This window comes from Podarcis gaigeae (assembly GCF_964106915.1).
Source record: "Podarcis gaigeae genome assembly, chromosome: W".
NCBI classification, from domain to species: domain Eukaryota; kingdom Metazoa; phylum Chordata; class Lepidosauria; order Squamata; family Lacertidae; genus Podarcis; species Podarcis gaigeae.
The window spans coordinates 7,657,535-7,679,103 of record NC_139695.1 but is presented as its reverse complement, the minus strand read 5'-3'; positions in this window follow the sequence as shown (position 1 = coordinate 7,679,103).

Below are 21,569 nucleotides of genomic sequence, written 5' to 3'. Positions count from 1 at the left end.
TCTGTTCACAATATGATCCCAGAAGGCACACAGCTTAAAAAGGTAAAATACATTTAGAATCTATCTTATAGGAAGATAGTACTGTCCTCTCTTGGCTGAGAGCCAAGAGGGCATGTTGCTCCTTCAGAAGATGAAGATGAGAGAGGGAGATATGGCTGCCTGCCCTGTGCTTTTATCATTTACCTGCACAGGTGAGGCCACACCCACCTCTGGTCACATGCGGAGGAAGTCCGTCCCCAGGAAGTTTACCTGCTTACTGGACAGACATCCCTCCCCATGTTCTAACATGTACACTCTAGGAATGTTGTCATTGACTGCTCCTGTGTTTACATCCCACAGTCACATAGATTATCCAGAATCCCGGAGCTAGCCGACCAGACTAGAAGAGACCATGACCAGAAGGAGGAGGAGTACCAGGAAGAATGGACAAAATCCAAAGCTTATTTAGCTAAATATGTCAAGATAACCTAATTGGAAAAGCTTGCAAATATGAGATAGGCTTAGGATTTAATTATGTAAGGATAGGAATTAAGATGTTTAAAGCTATATTAGAAAGAATGAAAGATGTTAAGCGATCAAGTTAATTATTATTTTTTTGAGAAGATTGATTTTGGAAAACTGTTAAAATGAAATACAATGAAATTCAACCAGGGGGATTTGAGGAAGTCACTTAACAATGTTATCAAGATTGGTTTAATTACAATTAGGATGTATGTTTGTTTGTTTGTCTTAATTTCTTTTAAAAATAATAGGTTATCCAGAATCCTAAGCAGCGACATTGTGAAATTTTAATAGGTATAAAAGGTAGGGGGAAAGGAGGCACAATGTCAAGCAGGCAATAGAATAAACCCGAGCACTGTGGGTCTAAAACTGGCCCCTGAATTTCTTCCTCCCCACTCTGCCCTTCTAACAATAACATTTTTTTGTTTGCTGGATGGATGTGTGCATTGAGACCTCAGTCACTGAGGAAGGATGCTGGCCCAGTGGTAGAAGTATGTGCTTGGCATGCAGGCGATCCAAAAATCAATTCAAGAGCAAAATTCCAGTTCTCATGTTTTCTGTATACATGGCTAATTTAAAGGGGAATAGCATGGTGCCTTCCACAGAGTCAGACCATTGAGCCGCCTAACTCCTTAAGGGAGGACCATAGCTCGCTGGTGATGCAGGTCCCAGAACAGTCTCCAGCATCTCCAGGTGAAGCTGAAAACATCACCTGCCTGGAACCTTGTAGAGCCACTGCCAATCAGTACAGACAGTGCTGAGTTAGGTAGCTATGATCCATCCACCATCACCCGAAGCAAAGGCACATTGCTGGTCCAAATCTTTTAAAGAATTTCCCTGCTCACCAAGCCACCTGCCCTCCTTTATGCATTGTCGATGGCTTATCAAAGGGATCCTCACTGAAAGTATCATCAAGGCAGACAGCTTTATGAAATCTTGGTGCCTGAGGACTTCCGGGTTAGCGCCATCGGTAATGGCGGAATTCCTCTGACTAAGGGGAATTTACTCCGTGAAAATACCATAAATTTATTCCAATCGCTAATAAACTTTGTATTTTTTTGGTTTCTAATTTTTTGCGTCATTTTTGCTAGTTCAACATATTCAAATAATTTTATTTGCCAATCTCTGACCGTTGGGGTATTTGAACTTTTCCAATTTTGTGCAATTAGTATTCTGGCCGCTGTTGTCGAGTATTGGAATAATGTCTTATCTTCTTTTTTAATTTCGTCCCCAATTATTCCTAATAAAAAGGCCTCTGGTCTTTTAGGGAAAGTGTATTTAAGTATTTTTTTTAACTCGTTATAAATCAAATCCCAGAATTTCTTCATTTCTTCGCAAGTCCACCACATATGGTAGAAATTGCCTTCTTTGATTTTACACTTCCAGCAGGCCTTATTTCCTGTTTTGTACATTTTTCCTAATTTTGCTGGTGTGATGTACCACCTATACATCATCTTTTCCAAATTTTCTCTGAGTGTGACGCATGCCGTGAATTTCATTCCATTGCTCCATAATACAAAGTTTATTAGCGACTGGAATAAATTTATGGTATATATTGAAGGAAACTATAGAAATTTAAAAACTACAGCAGGTCTGATATAAACCTTATGATGTGCAAACCATCAATAATTATTAGCTGCAGAAAAAAGAAATTTTTTTTATCAAGAAGCCCGAAATTGGGAGGGAAGGAGGTCAATAGGTGTGTAGAGGAAAGATCTAAATATTTAAAGATATAAAGGAACAAGACAAAGAACTGTAACGGAAATTGATGCTACTTTTGTGTTATGTATGGATATTTTTTCTTTTTTATCTTTTTTCTGAAACTGTTGTTTTGTTTTTTCTTTTGGTTTTTTTTTGGTGATTTAAGTAAAACTCAATAACAAGAAATTAAAACAAAAACAAAATAAACAATTGGATTTTAAAAGACACTACCCGTGAGTAGAACAAATTGGAAACTTTTAAAAGAAGAAAGACTCAATTTGGAATCGTAGCGGGGAGGCATAAACAGGAAGTCCGCCTTCCGCTTTTGTAAATAGAACAAAGCAAAGAGGCTGCAAGCTAGAGTCTTGGAGAGCCGATTGGAAAGGATTAAATTTCAACCTCTAAAAATTGTAAATCCCCCCCTGGAAGCAGGAGAAGAGGGGGGGGAGTTTTGGACTATTTATACCTGCGAGAGAGAGGGAAGGAAGTTAAAATTCCATTGCTCGGAACCTGGGAACGGGCTGCAAATAGGACAATAAGGCTGCCGTATCTGAAACACGCTCTGACTGTTAGCTGTCAAAGAGAGATACATTGTTTTCAACTGTTTTTAACTGTCCCCCTCTGACTTTAAATGGAGAAAAAAGTAACTGAAAATTAAAACTAAATTTCCTGCTTGAGTTATGCTTTAAAAGGAGTTATTTTGGATCAATACAAGTACGGATTGTAACTGTTTCCCCCTAGAGGAAGTTGTGGAAACTGTTACAAGAGCTGGATCAGGGGAATTTTCCATTAGAAAGATAAAACTGCCTGACTGTGGGACTTCCGGGGGCGGCACGAACGGCAATGGCGGTCCCCTGCTATTTGTGAGGGGGAAGCTCCGCAGAAACGGGTCGTCCGCTACGGCGAAGCGGAGACCCTGATTGGAAACCCACAGGCAGTGATAGCCTGTGGTTGTGGGACTCGGCGGGCACCATCAGCACCCCTCGAAACGTCGAAGGGACCTCATAAGGGGCTCCGGAGCGTGAAAGGGCTGGCGCGGTGCTGTGAGTTGATCGCTCTTTCTGTGGGGTGAAGCCGCGAAGCTGCTGCCAGTGAGCGCTGACCCTTTTCCTGGGACAATTCGGCTATAAAAACAACTACTCGTGAGTAGGTGAAGTTCACTGAATTTGGGACTAAATTTTATGAAGTTTTGGCACTGAAGCGGGAGGCGCAACCAGGAAGTCCGTCTCCCGGCTCTGTTTAAAGACTTAAAGCAAAGACGTTTAACTTTCTAATGCCTTGGAAACTACGATCTTAAAAGGCACTAATCTGAGCATCAATTGTATTCAATTTAACTTCGGTATCTGTGGATTTTACCCTTTATTCGTGGATACCTTTTTACCTTTTCACTTGTGGATTTACAAAATCACTGAGAAATCCTGGTAATCGGGCTGCCAGACTACTAGAGCTACTAAATTACTAGAACTGTTAGGCTGTTGGAACTGCTACATTGGATTGTTACATTGAACTGTTACATTGGAACTCGCACTTTTTGAGACATTGTAATTACTCAAGGATTGGCTCTGCAAAGACTAAAGGACTCAGAAGGTTTTTGGGAGTTTGATGCTGTTTGACATTGATATTAACTTTTGAGAGACTTGGAATAACTTGGAGCAAATTGTATGAATTGGAGCAAATTGTATGAACAGTAACTTTCTTTCTTTTAAGATATATCTAGTGTCCCTCTAGTGGAACACTGAAACTTTGCAACTGCTGGGGGATTTTTCCATCTAGGGACTTGTGGATTCCCATGGGAATTGCTAACCGTGAGACTGACCTTGACGCGTAGACAGTGATGGGATGAGTGGGGAGACAAGATCAGGCAAAGCCAAAACACAACAAGCTACTATAATTTCACAGCTGCGCAGATCATCTGTTCCTATTGTTTCTGTGGCACAACAGGAAGACTTAGAGCAAGCTAGGCCTGAAGGAATGGCCACAGGAGGTGAAACATCAGTACTAGATAAAATTCTTGGAAAATTGGATGATCTGTGTAAGCAAGTGACTGAACAATCATCTAAATTAGACCAAAATACAGCTAGTGTAAACAATTTGACTCAACAAGTTGGTTTAAATGCACAAGCTATTGGGAAACTGTTGGAAGTTACTACAGAAAACCGTAAAAATGCTGAGGAGGCCAAACAGAAAGCAGAGGCTGTGCAACAGGAAATAAAACCTATGCGCAAACAGATTGGTGAACACCAGGCATATCTGTCTATGATAGAACTAAAAAGTAAGGAAAATAACTTGAGACTGAGGTCAGTTCCAGAACTTGAAAAGGGAGATTTAATTGAATATTTGACAAAAGAATTTGCAGAATTTTGGTCTTTGGAAGAAGATGAAGATTTTAAAATTGTAAGTGCATTCAGACTTGGAAAAGGAGGGAGGAAGGTTAAGTCTAGAGACTGCCTGATCTCCCTCAGAACGAAGGCAGAAAGAGATAAGATACTGAGTGCACATTTTCAAAAGACCTTGGAAATTCAGGATTTTAAAGTGGAAATCTACAAGGACATCCCGAAATACTTATTGGAACTTAGATCTAACTACGGAGATTTGGTGACATTACTGAGAAGTAACAGAATCGTCTTTAGATGGGAGTTCCCCCAGGAACTATCTTTCACGTTTAGGGGGAAGAAAGTCAAAATCAAAACAGCTGAAGACAAGGAAAAATTTTTGAGTGACTACGGAGAAGACCTTCAGAAAGGGACTGAAGGTGAATTAGGAGCCTTAGGACCTGGACCACTAAGTTCTGTACCTACACCTTTGGGTTCTGAGGACCCTGAGAAAGCGATACCACCGCCAAAGGGAGAATATAATTATCTCAACATGTCTCTGCAACTACTAAGTTGGAACATTCATGGCTGTAACTCCCCGGAGAAAAGGAGGAAGATATTTCATTTATTAAAAAAGGAACAATTAGACTTAATTTGTCTACAAGAAACACATGTGATGGATGCATCGGACTGAGCGGTAGGGGCGGTGCTTCTGCAGCCGGGGAAGAGTGAGTCGGAGTGGAGACCGTGTGCCTTCTTCTCGCGAAAGCTGAATAAATCCGAGAGGAACTACACCGTGTATGACCGAGAACTACTCGCCATTCATGAAGCGTTCCGGAGATGGAGGCACTTACTAATTGGTGCACAACACAAAGTCCAAGTGTGCACTGACCACAAGAATCTAGAGTATTGGAGAACGGCACGAGTACTCAACCAACGACAAGTGAGATGGGCCCAGGAGTTCTCCAAATTCCACTTTGAAATTTGTTACGTGCCAGGCCCGGAAAACGTCAGGGCGGACGCTCTCTCCCGTAAACCAGAATATTTGGAGGGGGAGGGGGCGCCAGAAGAGAGACATATCATCCCAGAGGACCACTGGGTGTGTGGGGCGGCATTGGTGGGACAAAGAGAACTGGTAGAGGGGACTGAGAATGATGAATACGCCCAGGATAAGCTCAGAGGTCTTCGGAGGGAGGGAGAGAACCCGGGAGGGTTTGAGGAAAGAAACGGGGCATTGTATTACAAGGGGGCACTGTATATACCCGAAGGAGAATTGAGGGGGAGAGTACTCAAACAGTTGCACGACAGCCCCACAGCGGGGCACTTCGGGCAACACAAAACCATGTGGTTGGTTACCAGAATTTTGGTGGCCCAAGGTGCGGGAAGATGTACGGGAGTATGTAAGAGGGTGTGACCGATGCCAGCGAGCAAAAGGGGAAAGGCGGGCGCCGGCGGGGTTATTAGAACCACTACCCATACCAGAACGACCATGGGAGGCAGTATCAATAGATTTTATGACGGATCTGCCGAAATCCAAGGGAAAAACAGCCATCATGGTTGTAGTAGACCTGTTAACCAAGATGTGCCACTTTGTAGCATGCTCACATGCGGTCACGGCAGAAGAAACAGCCAAATTGTTTGTAGAACACATTTTTAGATTGCATGGCGCCCCCTTGAGGGTGGTCTCCGACCGAGGGAAACAATTTACGTCCAGGTTCTGGAGGAAGCTCATGAGCTTACTTCACGTAGAGGTTAATTTTTCGACTGCCCGACACCCTGAAACCAACGGGCAGGCGGAAAGAGCAAACGGTATCCTCCAACAATACTTGAGGTGTTATGTCAATGACAGAGAAAATGATTGGGTAGAAAAGTTGGCTCTGGCAGAATTTGCCTACAATAATGCGGAGAATGTGTCCACAGGGATGAGCCCCTTTTTGGCCAACTATGGGTGTCATCCCAGGGCATTTCCAGGGGAAGGAGGGGAGAGATGGAGCGTCCCGGCAGCAGAACATTTTGTAGAAGAGATGGAAGCGATCCACCGTCAGCTCCAACTCAACCTAGAAAGGGCCAAAGAAGAATGCAAGAAGCAGGCAGACAGGAATAGAAGGGAAGGTGAAACCATAAGGGTGGGGGACCAGGTGTGGCTGTCGACCCAAGGGTTGCCGTTCAAAGGGGGTTGTAAGAAATTGGGACCCAAAAGATTGGGACCATTTGAGGTCATTCAACAGGTCAATCCGGTGGCGTTCAAACTCAGGTTACCGAACCACATGAAACTACACCCAGTATTCCACAGGTCATTGTTGTCACCGTACAGAGGGGGACGTGAAGGGGTGTTCACACAGGGGCCAGTCATAGAAGAAAGGGAACGCAACAACCATGTGGCGGAAATCATTGACTCCAGGTGGAAGGGTAAGCAGGTGGAGTATTTGGTAGCTTGGGAAAGGGAACCAGAGTCAGAAAATACCTGGGTAACTGCAGAGGAAGTCAATGATGAGGTTTTAATAGAAACGTTTCATCAAAGGTTCCCAAGGAAACCTCAGACTGTAACGAGGTTCCGGAGGGAACATTTTGGCACCACCGACGAGGAAGAGGAGTTCGAAGGGTTCCCGGAATCGGAGCTGGAAGAAGGAGTAGACTCCGATGAGGAGGAGTACTCGGGGACAAGGGACAGCAACCGGTGGAGGGAAGTGTTCGAGACTTCGGAAGATGAGGGAGGTTCTTTCAGGGGTTTTGCATCCTCACCGCCCATGGAGGAAGGGACGGGAGGGGGTGAAGGGGGCCCTGGAGGGGAGGTGGATGTCAGGGAACTGCCATCGGAAGGGCAGGTGGTGGAAGGGCTCACAGAGGCTAGGAGAGACCTAGCAGCAGAGGAGGGAACCAGCAGGGGGAGAGAAGGAGCTCCGAGGGAAAGTGAGTCGGAGGGATGGCTCAGGGACACTTCTAGCGAAAACAGTGAGGAGGTTTCAGGACCTCCTATAGGGACACCCACCCCTCGCCGGAAACTGTCGCGCCGAGAGACCAGAAGACGCGTTTCCGTTAAGGAGCTTTTATGTTGGAAGAGATTCCGCAAACGCCCACTATCGGATTCTGCCAGCGACTGAGGGAGCCATGCTTAAGGGGCTCCGCTATAGACAGAGCTTTGCTAATCTGGGCAAACTCTGAGGGACTACGCTTTTACGCACAAGCAGCTCATCATCCCATCACAGTTACCAACCTTGAGATTGAAGGGAGAAACATCCAGAATCCTGTGGAGATTAGAAAATGCTTCCAGAGATACTTCAAACAACTTTATACTCAGGGGCCGCAGAAAGTGACTGATATAGACCAATTTTTAAGAACTAATGGATTACAAAAACTATCTCAAGAAAACAAGACAATATTGAACTATAAGATAATGGAACAGGAGATTGAAAGTGCCATCCAGAACATGCAATTGGGCAAGTCTCCAGGGCCGGACGGGTTACAAGACTTTGAAAGACTATTTAATTCAACCATTAAAGGAGGTGTGCAACGAGATTATGGAGGGGAAGAAGGCACCGGAGTCGTGGAAAGAAGCTTTCATCACACTTATACCAAAATCTGAAGTAGAAAAGACACAATTTAAGAACTACCGTCCCATATCCCTCTTAAATGTGGATTACAAAATTTTTGCAGATATCTTAGCTAATAGATTAAAAAGAGTGTTAAATGAAGTGATACACAAAGATCAGGCAGGCTTTCTTCCAGGCAGACATTTGTCTGATAACACAAGGAACATTATCGACATTTTGAAGTTATTGCAAATGAACACTAATACAAAAGCAGTTCTAATTTTTATTGATGCGGAGAAGGCCTTTGACAATATTTCTTGGAATTTTATGAAGAAAAATCTTAAGGGAATGGGAGTGGGACGGGGTTTGAAAATAGTATAGAAGCAATCTATTCAGAACAAAAGGCAAAATTGATAGTTAACAATGAGGTGTCAGAAGAGTTTAAAATTGAAAAAGGAACACGACAGGGTTGCCCTATCTCTCCATTGCTATTTATTTCGGTCCTGGAGGTGCTCTTGAACATGATTAGGAGGGACCAGTTGATTAAAGGAATTCAGGTCGGAGCTAAACAATATAAACTTAAGGCTTTTGCAGATGACCTGGTTTTGACATTACAGGAGCCAGAATCTAGTATGAAAAGAGTTTTAGAATTGATTCAGGAATTTGGTCAAGTGGCAGGATTTAAATTAAATAAGCAAAAAACTAAGGTTTTGGAGAAAAATTTGACAATAATGGAAAAAGAAAGGTTTCAGAAGGAGACAGATTTAAATGTGGTGAAGAAAGTGAAATACCTAGGGATAAATATGACAGCCAAAAATCTGAATTTATTTAAGGATAACTATGAAAAATGTTGGTCAGAGGTTAAAAAAGATTTAGAAATCTGGTCAAAATTGAAGCTCTCCCTGTTGGGTCGAATTGCTGCTATAAAGATGAATGTATTGCCAAAAATGTTGTTTTTGTTTCAAACTTTGCAGATTGTGGACAGGATGGATTGTTTCAAGAGGTGGCAGAGAGATATCTCTAAGTTTGTCTGGCAGGGCAAAAAGCTCAGAATAAAATTTAAAATATTGACTGATGCTAAAGAAAGAGGGGGGTTTGCCCTGCTGGACATGAAGTTATATTATGAATCAGCAGCATTCTGCTGGATGAAAGACTGGCTACTTCTTGAGAACACTGACATTTTAGATTTGGAAGGGTTTAACAATGCGTTTGGGTGGCATGCATATTTGTGGTACGACAAGGTTAGAGCTCACAAAGCATTTAAGAACCATATTGTCAGGAAAGCAGTATTTAATGTCTGGACAAGATACAAAGATTTACTAGAAAACAAGACCCCAAGGTGGTTGTCACCTATGGAAGCTAAGGCTCTGAAAAGACTCAATATGGAGGCCAAATGGCCGAAATATTGGGAGATATTAGAACAAAATGGAGACACATGGAGATTGCAGAGTTTTGAGAAACTAAAAGATAAAGTGCAAGACTGGTTACATTATTACCAAATTAGAGAGGTTTTTAATATGGATAAAAAAATAGGTTTCCAGGTGGAAAAATCGAAATTAGAAACAGAATTGCTAGAACCTAAAACTAAGGTACTTTCAAGAATGTACAACTTGCTGTTAAAGTGGAATACTCAGGATGAAACGGTCAAATCAGCTATGATTAAGTGGGCACAAGATATTGGTTATAATATCATGTTTGCTGACTGGGAACGGTTATGGACCACCGGTGTGAAATTCACGGCATGTAATACCTTAAAAGAAAATATTATGAAAATGATATATAGGTGGTACATGACACCAGTCAAGCTTGCAAAAGTATATCATTTGCCTGATAATAAATGTTGGAAATGTAAGGAAACTGAGGGAACATTCTTTCACCTCTGGTGGACGTGCCCAAAGGTCAAGGCTTTCTGGGAAATGATCTATAATGAACTGAAAAAGGTATTTAAGTATACCTTCCTTAAGAAACCAGAGGCCTTCCTCCTGGGCATTGTCGGCCAGATGGTGCCAAAGAAGGATAGAACTTTCTTTATGTATGCAACAACAGCAGCAAGAATACTTATTGCAAAGTATTGGAAGACACAAGATTTGCCCACTCTGGAAGAATGGCAGATGCAACTGATAGACTACATGGAATTGGCAGAAATGACTGGCAGAATCCGAGACATGGGAGAAGAGCAAACGGAAGAGGATTGGAAGAAATTTAAAGACTATCTGCAAAAACATTGCAAAATATTTGAATGTTAAAGTGATGCAGGATATAAGGACATTATGGCATTAGTGACATAGTTGAAAGGAACATGTAAACATGTTTTATGAGAAATAAGGTTGAAAAGTTAGAATATCATTATGTCAAACTTAAGTAAGAGGTTATAAGGGGAAGAATTGGAGACATAATAGATGAAAGGTACAATACAGAATAAGATCTGGAAAAGGGTTAGGCATTGCTGAATATGATTGTGTAAAAAGGGAACGCAGAAAAAGGAGATGTGAGGAAGTCAGGAAAGAAGGATATGAAAATAATGGGTAAGAAACTGGATATATATGATTTTTTTTTCTTTTTTTAGGTCTATTCTTTTTTTGTTTTTTATGTTTCGTGTTGTATCTTTTTTTTCTTTTTGCTTGCTTGATTGATTGTGACGGTGTTTTTTTTCTTTTATTTTAGTCCTTTTTTATTTCAGCTTTGAGTGTGAGGTTTGTTGTATTGTTTGAAAATCGCAATAAATATCTTTAAAAAAAAAAAAAAAACTGCCTGACTGTGCGATTGACCTTGGACTTTCTGAGTGTTATGGCAGATGGGAAAGAAAAAGTAGATTCGTCATTCCCAGAAAAAACAACAAGATCTGGGAAGTCTTGGCAGCAAAGAGAGTCAGCATCTGGTCCTTCTGCCTCACCTGCAGCTGTACCAACACAACTTAAACCAAGAGGAATGTCATCAGAAGAAGCTTTAGCGTCTGTATTAGGTAAGATAAATGAATCTTTGGAAAAACTCAGCAAGAAGGTAGATGAGACAAATGTAAAAGTTGATGCGTCAAATGCGAAGGTGGACGCTGCAAATACCAAAATTGATATAAATACAGAAAGTATAAATAGTCTGGGACAAAAGGTGAACACCAACATAGAAGCCATACAGAAATTGATACAGGAGTCTGCTTCAACCCATCAAATTGCAGAGGAAGCTAAGGAAAAAGTGGATGCTGTGGAAGTTAAGGTAACTCAATTGGAAACAAAGAGAGTCCCAGATATACAGAGACAAGTTGAGGACCATAAGCTGATTCTTTCTATGATTGAGCTCAAGGAAAAACAGACAAACGTGAGGATTAGAGCTGTACCTGAACTGGAGAAGGATAGTTTGATAGAATTTCTTACGCAGGAATTTGCAGAGTTTTGGAATTTGGATTTGGAACAAGAAGGAGTGAAAATCGTGAGTGCTTTTAGGCTTGGAAGAGGAGGGAAGAAGAACAGAGTAAGAGACTGTTTGATTACCCTCCGATCTAAAGAAGAGAGAGATAAAATTTTGGGTTGGCACTTTCAGAAGACTTTGGAAATATTGCAGACAAGAGTGGAAATATTCAAAGATATCCCGAAATACCTTTTGGACCTTAGGTCCAACTATGGGGATTTGGTTGCTCTGCTGAGAAGGAACAGAATCATCTTTAGGTGGGAATCTCCCCAAGGCCTATCCTTTAGCTTTAAAGGAAGTAAAATAAAAATAAGATCAGTTGAGGACAAAGAAAAATTCCTGAGCATCCACGAAGAGGATCTACAGAAGGGGCTTGGAAAAGAACCAGGAGCATCGGACAGAAGATCACCAGATAGAGGATTAGAGCAAAGAGTACTGGACAGACGATCACCTATACTGGACATAGCAAAGCTATCCTTTGGTACCAACACTACCGACAGAACAAGAGCAAGCACTGGGCGCAGTTGGAGGAGACTTAAAGTAACTACATCATGGCACTGCAAATATTAAGTTGGAATGTTAATGGAATGAACTCCCCTGAAAAAAGACGAAGAGTCTTTCATGTATTAAAAAAAGAACAATTGGACTTGATTTGTTTACAAGAAACACATGTGATAAGACTACACAGGGAAATATTGGCAAACAAAAGATTGGGGCATGAATTCATTTCATCAGACAAAGTTAAAAAAAGAGGAGTAGTACTTTACGCAAAGGAGAGCCTATCACTGAAATTTATTTTTAAAGATTACCAAGGAAGATTTGTGGCAATTGAAATCCAATCACAAGGAGAGAAATTTTTGATATTAGGCATTTATGCACCAAATGAGGGAAAATCTGATTTTTTTAAGAAGTTACATGAGACTCTGATGGACTATATGGACTATAATATGATTTTGATGGGGGATATGAATGGAGTGGTGTCTACAAATATGGATAAGGCACAGAGACAGGTAGTCACTAAGGATGGTAGATTACCAAAGAGTATCTTTGATATGACTGACAATATGGATTTAGTTGACATTTGGAGAATTAAAAACCCTCTGGGAAGAGAGGGAACCTTCTTCTCTGAGGCCAAAATGAAATGGACAAGAATTGACCAAATTTGGGTAACTAGAGGGCTGGCTCCAAAGACTAGAAAGGTGGAAATATGCCCTAAAACTTGCTCCGACCATAATGCTGTAAAGATGGAATTGAAACTAACACCAACTGGTTCCTTCAGATGGAGGATGAATGACACTTTGTTTAGGAACGAAGAAGTGACTAAGAAGGCCCAAAAAAGTCTGAGAGACTATTTTGAGATAAATATGAATACATCTGTAGAAAAAAGAGTAATTTGGGACGCAAGCAAAGCGGTTATGAGAGGATTTTTTATACAACAGAATGCGATTTAAAAGAGAGTCCAAAATGAGAAAAAAGATAAGATTTTGGAGAAAATAAAGGAAGGAGAGAAGAAACTGAGAGTGAAACCAAAGTCACAGTAGATTCTGAAAGAGATAAAGCTACATCAAGTACAATATATGAAAATGATGAATCAGGAAATAGAATGGAAAATTAAACAGATGAGACAAAAGACATTTGAATCGGCAAACAAATGTGGAAAACTGCTGGCTTGGCAAATGAAAAAAAGACAGAAACTTAACACTATTACAAATTTGGAAGTAGAAGGAAAAAATATACAGAATCCAGTGGAGATTAGAAAGTGTTTTCAGAGGTATTTTAAACAACTATATACACAGGAAACCCAGAAACAAATGGACATTGATCTTTTTTTGAAAACAAATGGATTACAAAAAATCTCTCAAGAAAATAAGCTAATGTTGAATTACAAAATAACAGAGCAAGAGATAGAAGGGGCCATCCAGAATATGCCATTGGGTAAATCTCCAGGACCGGATGGTTTGACTTCAAGATACTATAGATCTCTGAAAGAATGGATAATACAGCCTTTAAAGGAAGTTTGTAATGGAATATTGGAAGGGAAAAGGGCACCAGAGTCGTGGAAGGAAGCTTATATTACACTTATACCGAAATTAGAGTCTGAGAAGACACAGCTTAAGAATTACCGCCCCATATCTTTGCTTAATGTGGACTATAAAATTTTTGCAGACATTTTGGCTAAAATATTAAAAAAGGTATTAGTAGAAGAAATTCATAAAGACCAAGCTGGTTTTCTCCCAGGCAGACACTTGTCTGACAACACAAGGAACATAATTAACATTCTAGAAAAGTTACAAGTGAATATTAATACTAAAGCAGTTTTGATATTTGTGGACGCGGAGAAAGCCTTTGACAATATTTCTTGGAGTTTTATGAAGAAAAGTTTACAGGGGATGGGGGTTGGCCAAGGTTTTGAAAATGGTATACGTGCAATTTATTCAGAACAAAAGGCTAAATTAATTGTGAACAATGTAGTGACGGAAGAATTTAAGATAGAGAAAGGAACACGACAAGGTTGCCCAGTCTCTCCATTGCTATTTATATCGGTCCTGGAGATTCTTTTAAACATAATTAGAGGGGACCAAACAGTTAAAGGTATACAAGTTGGAGCTAAACAGTACAAACTGAAAGCATTTGCTGATGATTTGGTGTTGACATTACAGGAGCCAGAATCTAGTACCAAAAGAGTATTGGAACTGATTCAAGAATTTGGTCAGGTGGCGGGTTTTAAGTTGAATAAGATGAAAACTAAGGTTTTAGAGAAAAATTTAACTGTGACGGAGAGAGAAAGGTTTCAGAAGGAGACAGGACTAACACTGGTTAAGAAAGTGAAATACCTAGGGGTTAACATGACTGCCAAGAATGTGAATTTATTTAAGGATAATTATGAAAAATGTTGGATGTAAGTGAAAAAGGTTTTAGAAATATGGTCAAACCTGAGCTTATCATTGCTAGGTCGAATTACTGCGATAAAGATGAATGTATTGCCAAGGATGTTGTTTTTGTTTCAAACATTGCAAATTTTGGATAAAATGGAGTGTTTCAAGAAGTGGCAGAGAGATATTTCTAGATTTGTCTGGCAGGGCAAGAAGCCTCGAATAAAATTCAAGATATTTACTGACGCTAAAGAAAGAGGTGGATTTGCCCTGCCAGACTTAAAACTTTATTATGAATCAGCCGCTTTTTGCTGGCTGAGAGAATGGATGCTTCTTGAGAACACTGACGTGTTGGATTTAAAAGGCTTTAACAACGTTTTTGGGTGGCATGCATATTTGTGGTATGATAAGGTTAAAGCACATAAAGCGTTTAAAAACCTTATTGTCAGAAAAGCACTGTTTAATGTTTGGACAAGATATAAGGACCTGCTTGAAAATAAAACCCCAAGGTGGCTGTCACCAATGGAAGCAAAGGCTCAGAAAAAGCTAAATATGGAGGCCAAATGACCGAAATATTGGGAAATTTTGGAAGAAGAGGGAGACAGATTAAAACTGCAGAGTTTTGAAAAATTAAAAAATAGAGTGCGATTATTGGCTTCCAGGTGGAAAAATCAAAATTGGAAACAGAACTGTTAGATCCTAAAATTAAGAATTTGTCAAGAATGTATAACTTGCTGTTGAAATGGAATACTCAGGATGAAACGGTGAAATCTGCTATGATTAAATGGGCACAAGATGTTGGACATAATATTATGATGGCTGACTGGGAACAGTTATGGACCACAGGTATGAAGTTCACGGCATGTAATGCCTTAAGAGAGAATATAATGAAAATGATATACAGGTGGTACATGACACAAGTCAAGCTTGCAAAAATTTATCATTTGCCCTATAATAAATGTTGGAAATGTAAAGAGACTGAAGGTACATTCTTACATCTTTGGTGGACATGCCCAAGGATTAAGACCTTCTGGGAGATGATCTATAATGAAATGAAAAAGGTATTTAAATATACCTTTCTGAAGAAACCAGAGGCCTTTCTCCTGGGCATGGTCGGCCAATTGGTGCCAAAGAGGGACAGAACTTTGTTTATGTATGCCACAACAGCAGCAAGAATACCTATTGCAAAGTATTGGAAGACACAAGATCTACCCACCCGGGAAGAATGGCAGATGAAGGTGATGGTGTGGAGTTTGGAACTGACAGGGTTAAAACTCCATGGTGTCCTGTATCTGGGAGGAGCTTGACGCAGAGAAGTGTGTCGCAGTCTGTGTCAGTGTTCAGACTTGCTTTCGCTTCTGGCTGACACGCAGCACAGCACGGAGGCTGTGCGAGTGTGCTTTTGGAAGCACCGAGAAATGTCCGAAGTGTCCGATGGATTTACTGCTTTGTAAATAAACGCTACTAGAGATAAGAACGAACTGTCTCTGGACTTGATTTATCCCTATTCTCACACGGACGCAGGACCACTGCTACTCTGCTCTCCTTGCAGGTCTGCTCCCCAGCAGAGCCACGCAGGGAAGCCTGACTGGACATAGGATTTATTTCCGAATAGGTTATGGAAGTTCCGCGTTTCCTGACAAGTGTGAGAAGGGAGGAAGGCTGCCAGCGTTGAGTTGCTGAGAGCTCCTGCCAGGAAGGGCAGTGAGGAATGCTGGAGAGCGGAGCCAAAAGCCAAGAGAGACGGCTGCTTCGGAGGTCCAGCTTGCTGGCAAACTCATGAGTACGCTTGAAGCCCCGGTGGGAGGAGAATGGCTGCTGCACAGGCACAGCAGGGCCAAGACAGCTAGCCCGGTGAGAGACTGAATGGGGCCAACTGGGAGGCCTGGTCAAGAAGAGCAAGGGGGTGGTTTGTGGCCACAGGGCTCTGGAGTCCAGTCCAGAAGGAGCCGGCCCCACCCACGCAAGCTACTGCTCTGCTGAGTGAGAGAGAGCAGAGAGAGCTCTGCATGTTGCAAGCAAATGTGGACGCTTTGCTGTTGCCCCATCTGGAGGGCGTTAAATCGGCTCAGGCCGCCTGGCAGGTGCTGAGGAGTCTGTGCAAAAGCTCAGCAGGAGCCGAGGGCCAAGGGAGCAAGCCTTGGGCCAAAGTGGAACGCCCAGAAAGCCCAGTGGGGGCTGGGACTGTGTTGGGAAGCTGTTGCAATGCTTCAACACGTCTGTGTTAAGAGAGTCTGTGTACTGGTCCAGTAAACGCTTCCACTGCGCAACCAGCAACAGTGCTCTTTGCAGAGCATTAATTAAGTCCAGTGCAGAGATTCTTGTTGCAGTACAAGCTTCAGAGTCTCAGCAGCAAAGAAATAACGACACAGGGAAGCCTGTCTTTCCAAAGACAGGTTTATTGCAGAAAGATAACAGAAACACCTCCGGAGCTTTCAGACATTTTTGCTTCACGCCCCACAGGCAGAGAAAACAAACACTCTTTATATACTGAGCAACTTAACAACTTAATGAGCTTGACTACTTAAAGTCACATGACATTGCTAACTTGCCAGCGTCTTAGATTTCACACCCTAACATGTGTGATGGACTGTGTGCTGGAGAGAGGCTGAGAGCTGGGAAGAGGACGGCAGTCGCAAGCTGTTCCTCAGGCAGCAGTGCACCCAGGAGTGGGGGTGCAGGCCAGGCAGGCCATTCCAAGAGCTCTGAGAGAGCCAAAGGCTCCGAAAGTTGTTTGTGCTTTGAGGCGTCATCCAACAGCGCTGGGAAGCATCCGCTAGAGGCCCAGGCTGCCAAGGACACCGGCTGGCGTGGAATGTCAACAAAACAGGTTCCCAGGGCCGGTTCCCAGCAAAGACGTAGGAAAGAAGCAGGCCAGGAGAAGAACAAAGACAAGGCGTCTTATCACCTCACAGCTGCGATGGTGTCTCTGAGAAAAGGCAAAAGCCTTAGTCGGGGGGAGGCTGTGGCCATGGCAACCAGTGGGGGTGCGAGCAACACCATGGCAGCTTTGGAAGACAGCTGGAGAGACACTTTATCTCTCGTAATCGACTCAGGCGCGTCTCATTGTCTCGTGAAATCACAGGAGCTCCTGAGGAACTGCAAGACAGTTAACTGTTACGTTAGCGGATGGGTCTCAGAGACCGTTGACTGAATCTGGGTTTTTATTTTGTTCTTTTATAGATCATTGAGTGCAAGCTTATGTGGTTCCAGAGTTTGCACATTCTCTTTTAAGTGTGTCATCGCTCACTGCTGATGGGTTTGAAATTCGGTTCTCTAACAATTTGTGTTCCTTCTACAGGAATGGGAAGAAGATCTACAGTGTTGAGAGAAAAGACAGGCTCTTTCTGGTGGAGATGCCTATTGAAAATGGGACTGGTGGGAAAATGGGACTGGTGGAAAATGGGGCTAGTGGAGAGTCCATTGAAGATGCCCAAGTGCAATGTGCAAATGTCCCACCACACCATGATTGTATACACTTATGGCACAGGAAATTTGGGCACGTTGGGTGGTCACTTGTGAGAAAAGCCGCAGAGAACACCATTGGGTGTAGGTTCAAGGCATGTGACAGATACCTAGATTGTCAAGCCTGTAAGCAATCGAAGGTCACAGCATGCACATACCCCAGGTCAGAGAGGAGAACCAGCAAACCCTTTGAACTTGTGCATGCAGATTTGTCAGGGCCCATGCCAACACCTTCTTTAGCTGGGTCTAAATGGGTTCTGGTTCTGATTGACAATTTTTCGAAGCATTCTTGGGTTTTCACGCTTAAACAGAAGTCAGAAGCGGCTGCACTGATCAGGGATTGGATCACAGCGGTAGAGCTACGGTTCTCTACCAGGGTGATTTCCTTTCAATCTGATCGCGGGGGGGAGTTCACAGGTTCTGCGCTGCAATCGTTTTTCAGGCAGAAGGGTATCAGTCATCGACTGACGGCCCCCTACTCTCCGCAACAGAATGGGGTTGCAGAGAGAAAATTTCGCACACTACAGGAATCAGCGAACGCTATGTTGGCAGACTCGGGTTTGCCACAGCGCTTTTGGGCTGAGAGTTATAAGACAGCATGTTTTCTGCAGAATCGGGTGTACAATTCCAGTGTAGACAACACACCATTTTTCTTGTTGCATCAGAAGAAGCCGAAAGTGCACTACTTCCGCGTTTTTTGGCTGCCAGGCTTGGGTTCTCATTCCAAAGGCCATGCGCAGAAAGGGTGAGCCAAGGTCTAGGAAGATGATCTTTGTAGGCTATGAGCCGGGTTCAAAGGCGTGGCGTTTCGCATACCCTACTGGCAACCAGTCTAAGCTGCTTATTAGCGGCAGTGCTGAGTTTTGCGAGCAGAGTGGGTGGAAACGTCTTCACGGGAACCCGGATGTTCTGTTAGACTCAGGTGAGGAAAAGGAGGAGGACGAGGCTGAACCTGTTGCTGAAGTGCACAGTCCACAGCCACAGAGTCCAGAGCAGGGATCTCCAAGGGGGAGGCTCCGTATCTCTCCAAAAGGGAGTCCCAGGACCCCTCCACAGATCTCTGTCAAGTCTGAGCAAAGGAGTGAACCATCCTCGCAAGCAGAACCAGCTGTACGCCCGAAACGGCGCAGCAGGTCAGAGGGGGATGTTTCTGACACAGGGGATAGTAGGGTTGATCCAGGTGAATCAGGCGCAGTTCCAGAATTCACGCTGAGGAGGTCAGCAAGATCAACCAAAGGGAAGCCACCTGAAAGGTATGAAGCCACAAGTGTCTGGGTTGGTGTGGCTAGATGTGAACCTGAATCCTTTGAGGATGTTCAAAGGTTGCCTCAGGAAGAAGCCAGCAAATGGCGTGAGGCGATGCAGAAGGAGATGAACTCAATGGAGTCTCTTGGTGTGTTCTCACTCACACAGCTGCCGGCCAATAGGCAAGCTGTTAGCTGCAAATGGGTTTACCGTCTTAAACCCACAGAAGTGGGAGAACCACAGTATAAAGCGAGATTAGTGGCCCGAGGATTCACACAGAAAAAGGGTGTCCACTTCACAGAGGTATATTCGCCAACCTCGAGAGCAGAGACTTTGAGAACGCTTTTGGCGATAGCAGCACAGAGAGGTTGAAAGGTGAACCATTTTGATGTAGATGTTGCCTACCTGAACTCAGATCTCCAGGAGGAGTTGTACATGCTTCTTCCTCCAGGGTTTGAAGTCAGTGAGCCAGGCGTCGTGTGGCGGTTGCACAAATCCATCTATGGATTACGCCAATCTGCCAGGAATTGGAATATGTGCCTACATGAAGCCTTAGAAGAGCTAGGTTTTAAGAGATCTCTTGCAGACAGTTGTCTTTACATTAGAGATTCAGGCTTAAAACAGCAAGTGGTTCAGGTGTTTGTTGATGACATTTTGATCATGGCACAGACAAGTAAACAGGTGGAGAAGTTTGCTAGGGAGCTTGGAAAGCGGTTCAAGCTAAAGCAGCTTGGAGATGTCAAGTCCTATCTAAGCGTAGAGATCGCAAGAGCAAGTGATGGAAGTTTTTTGCTTTGCCAGAAAGGTAAGATTGAACAGTTGCTTGAGAAGTTCAGGATGTCTGATTGTGCAGGTGCCAGATCACCCATGGAGGCTGGATACGTGAAGGAGTGTCAGCAAGTAGAACGCGTGGTGTTCGAAAATACTGAACTCTTTCAGTCAGCTCTGGGTAGTCTGTTGTATCTGTCACAGTGGAGCAGACCAGACATAGCGTTTGCTGTCAATCTGCTCAGTAGAGAGGCTTCAAGTCCTAGTGTGCAGGCCTGGAATGGTATAAAGCGGGTGCTACGTTACCTGCAAGATACCAAAGACTTTTGCCTCAAGATGTCAGCTGAGGGTGGTGTCAAGCTGACTGCATGGGTGGATTCGGACTGGGCTAACCTTGCGGACCGCAAATCAGTGTCAGGCCTAGTGGTGAAGTTTGGGGACTCAGTAGTTGGGTGGAGGTCCCAGAAGCAAAGTCTCATAGCGCTTTCATCTACTGAAGCTGAGTTCAGTGCGCTATCAAAGGTTTGCAGAGAGCTGGAGTTCTATGTGTGTTTGGTCGAGGAAATCTGTGGAGAAAATTGTCTGCCCGTTGTGGTGCATGAAGACAATCAACCGTGCCTTAAATTGGCTGAGACGGGGCAATTCAAGGCGAGGACCAAACATTTGGACATACGTTTCCGGAATGTATGTCAGAGCGCTCATGAGGGGCTAGTTGCTCTGAAATACTGTCCCTCAACCAAGAACCTCGCTGATGGTTTCACAAAACCATTGACCTTCCAGAAGCACGAGGAGTTCTGTGAGGGTCTGTGTATGGGGAAAGCATTGTTGGCTCTTGTCCCCAGATGCAGGACAAGAGGGGTGTGGAGTTTGGAACTGACAGGGTTAAAATTCCGTGGTGTCCTGTATCTGGGAGGAGCTTGACGCAGAGAAGTGAGTCACAGTCTGTGTCACTGTTCAGACTTGCTTTCGCTTCTGGCTGACACGCAGCACAGCACGGAGGCTGTGCGAGTGTGCTTTTGGAAGCACAGAGAAATGTCTGAAGTGTCCGATGGATTTACTGCTTTGTAAATAAACGCTACTAGAGATAAGAACGAACTGTCTCTGGACTTGATTTGTCCCTATTCTCACACGGACACAGGACCGCTGCTACTCTGCTCTCCTGCCAGGTCAGCTCCCCAGCAGAGCCCATGCAGGGAAGCCTGACTGGACGTAGGATTTATTTCCGAATAGATGGACTATATGGAACTGGCGGAAATGACTGGCAGAATCCGAGACCAGGGTGAAGAGTTGGTGGAGGAAGATTGGCAGAAATTTAAAGACTATTTACAGAAACATTGTAAAATTAATGAATGTTAGAATGATGTTGGAATGAATTTATGTGATTTTAGCAGAAATGTTACAAAGATTTAGGAAAAAACAGACTGTTAATTGGTGAAAGGAGGGAAAGTAAAGCTATATTAATATCAAGATAAATTACAGGACAAAAATTTGAAAAGAGGGAAAAGATTTGCTGAAATGAATAATCAACCTAGAATACAAAAAAGGGAGGTGTGAGGAGGTCGGGGAAATAAGCTAATGAAAGATAAGTAATGGGGAAAATTGCTGTATTTTTCTTTGTTTTTTCTTTTTTGCTTAATGGATTTTAATTCTCTGCTTTTTCTCTTTTATTTTTCTTTCTTTTCTTTTTTCTTTTATCCTTTTTTCTTTACCTATTGGGATGTGTGGTATTTTTTTTTGTTTAAAATGATGTTTTTAGCTTTTTCTTTTTGTAC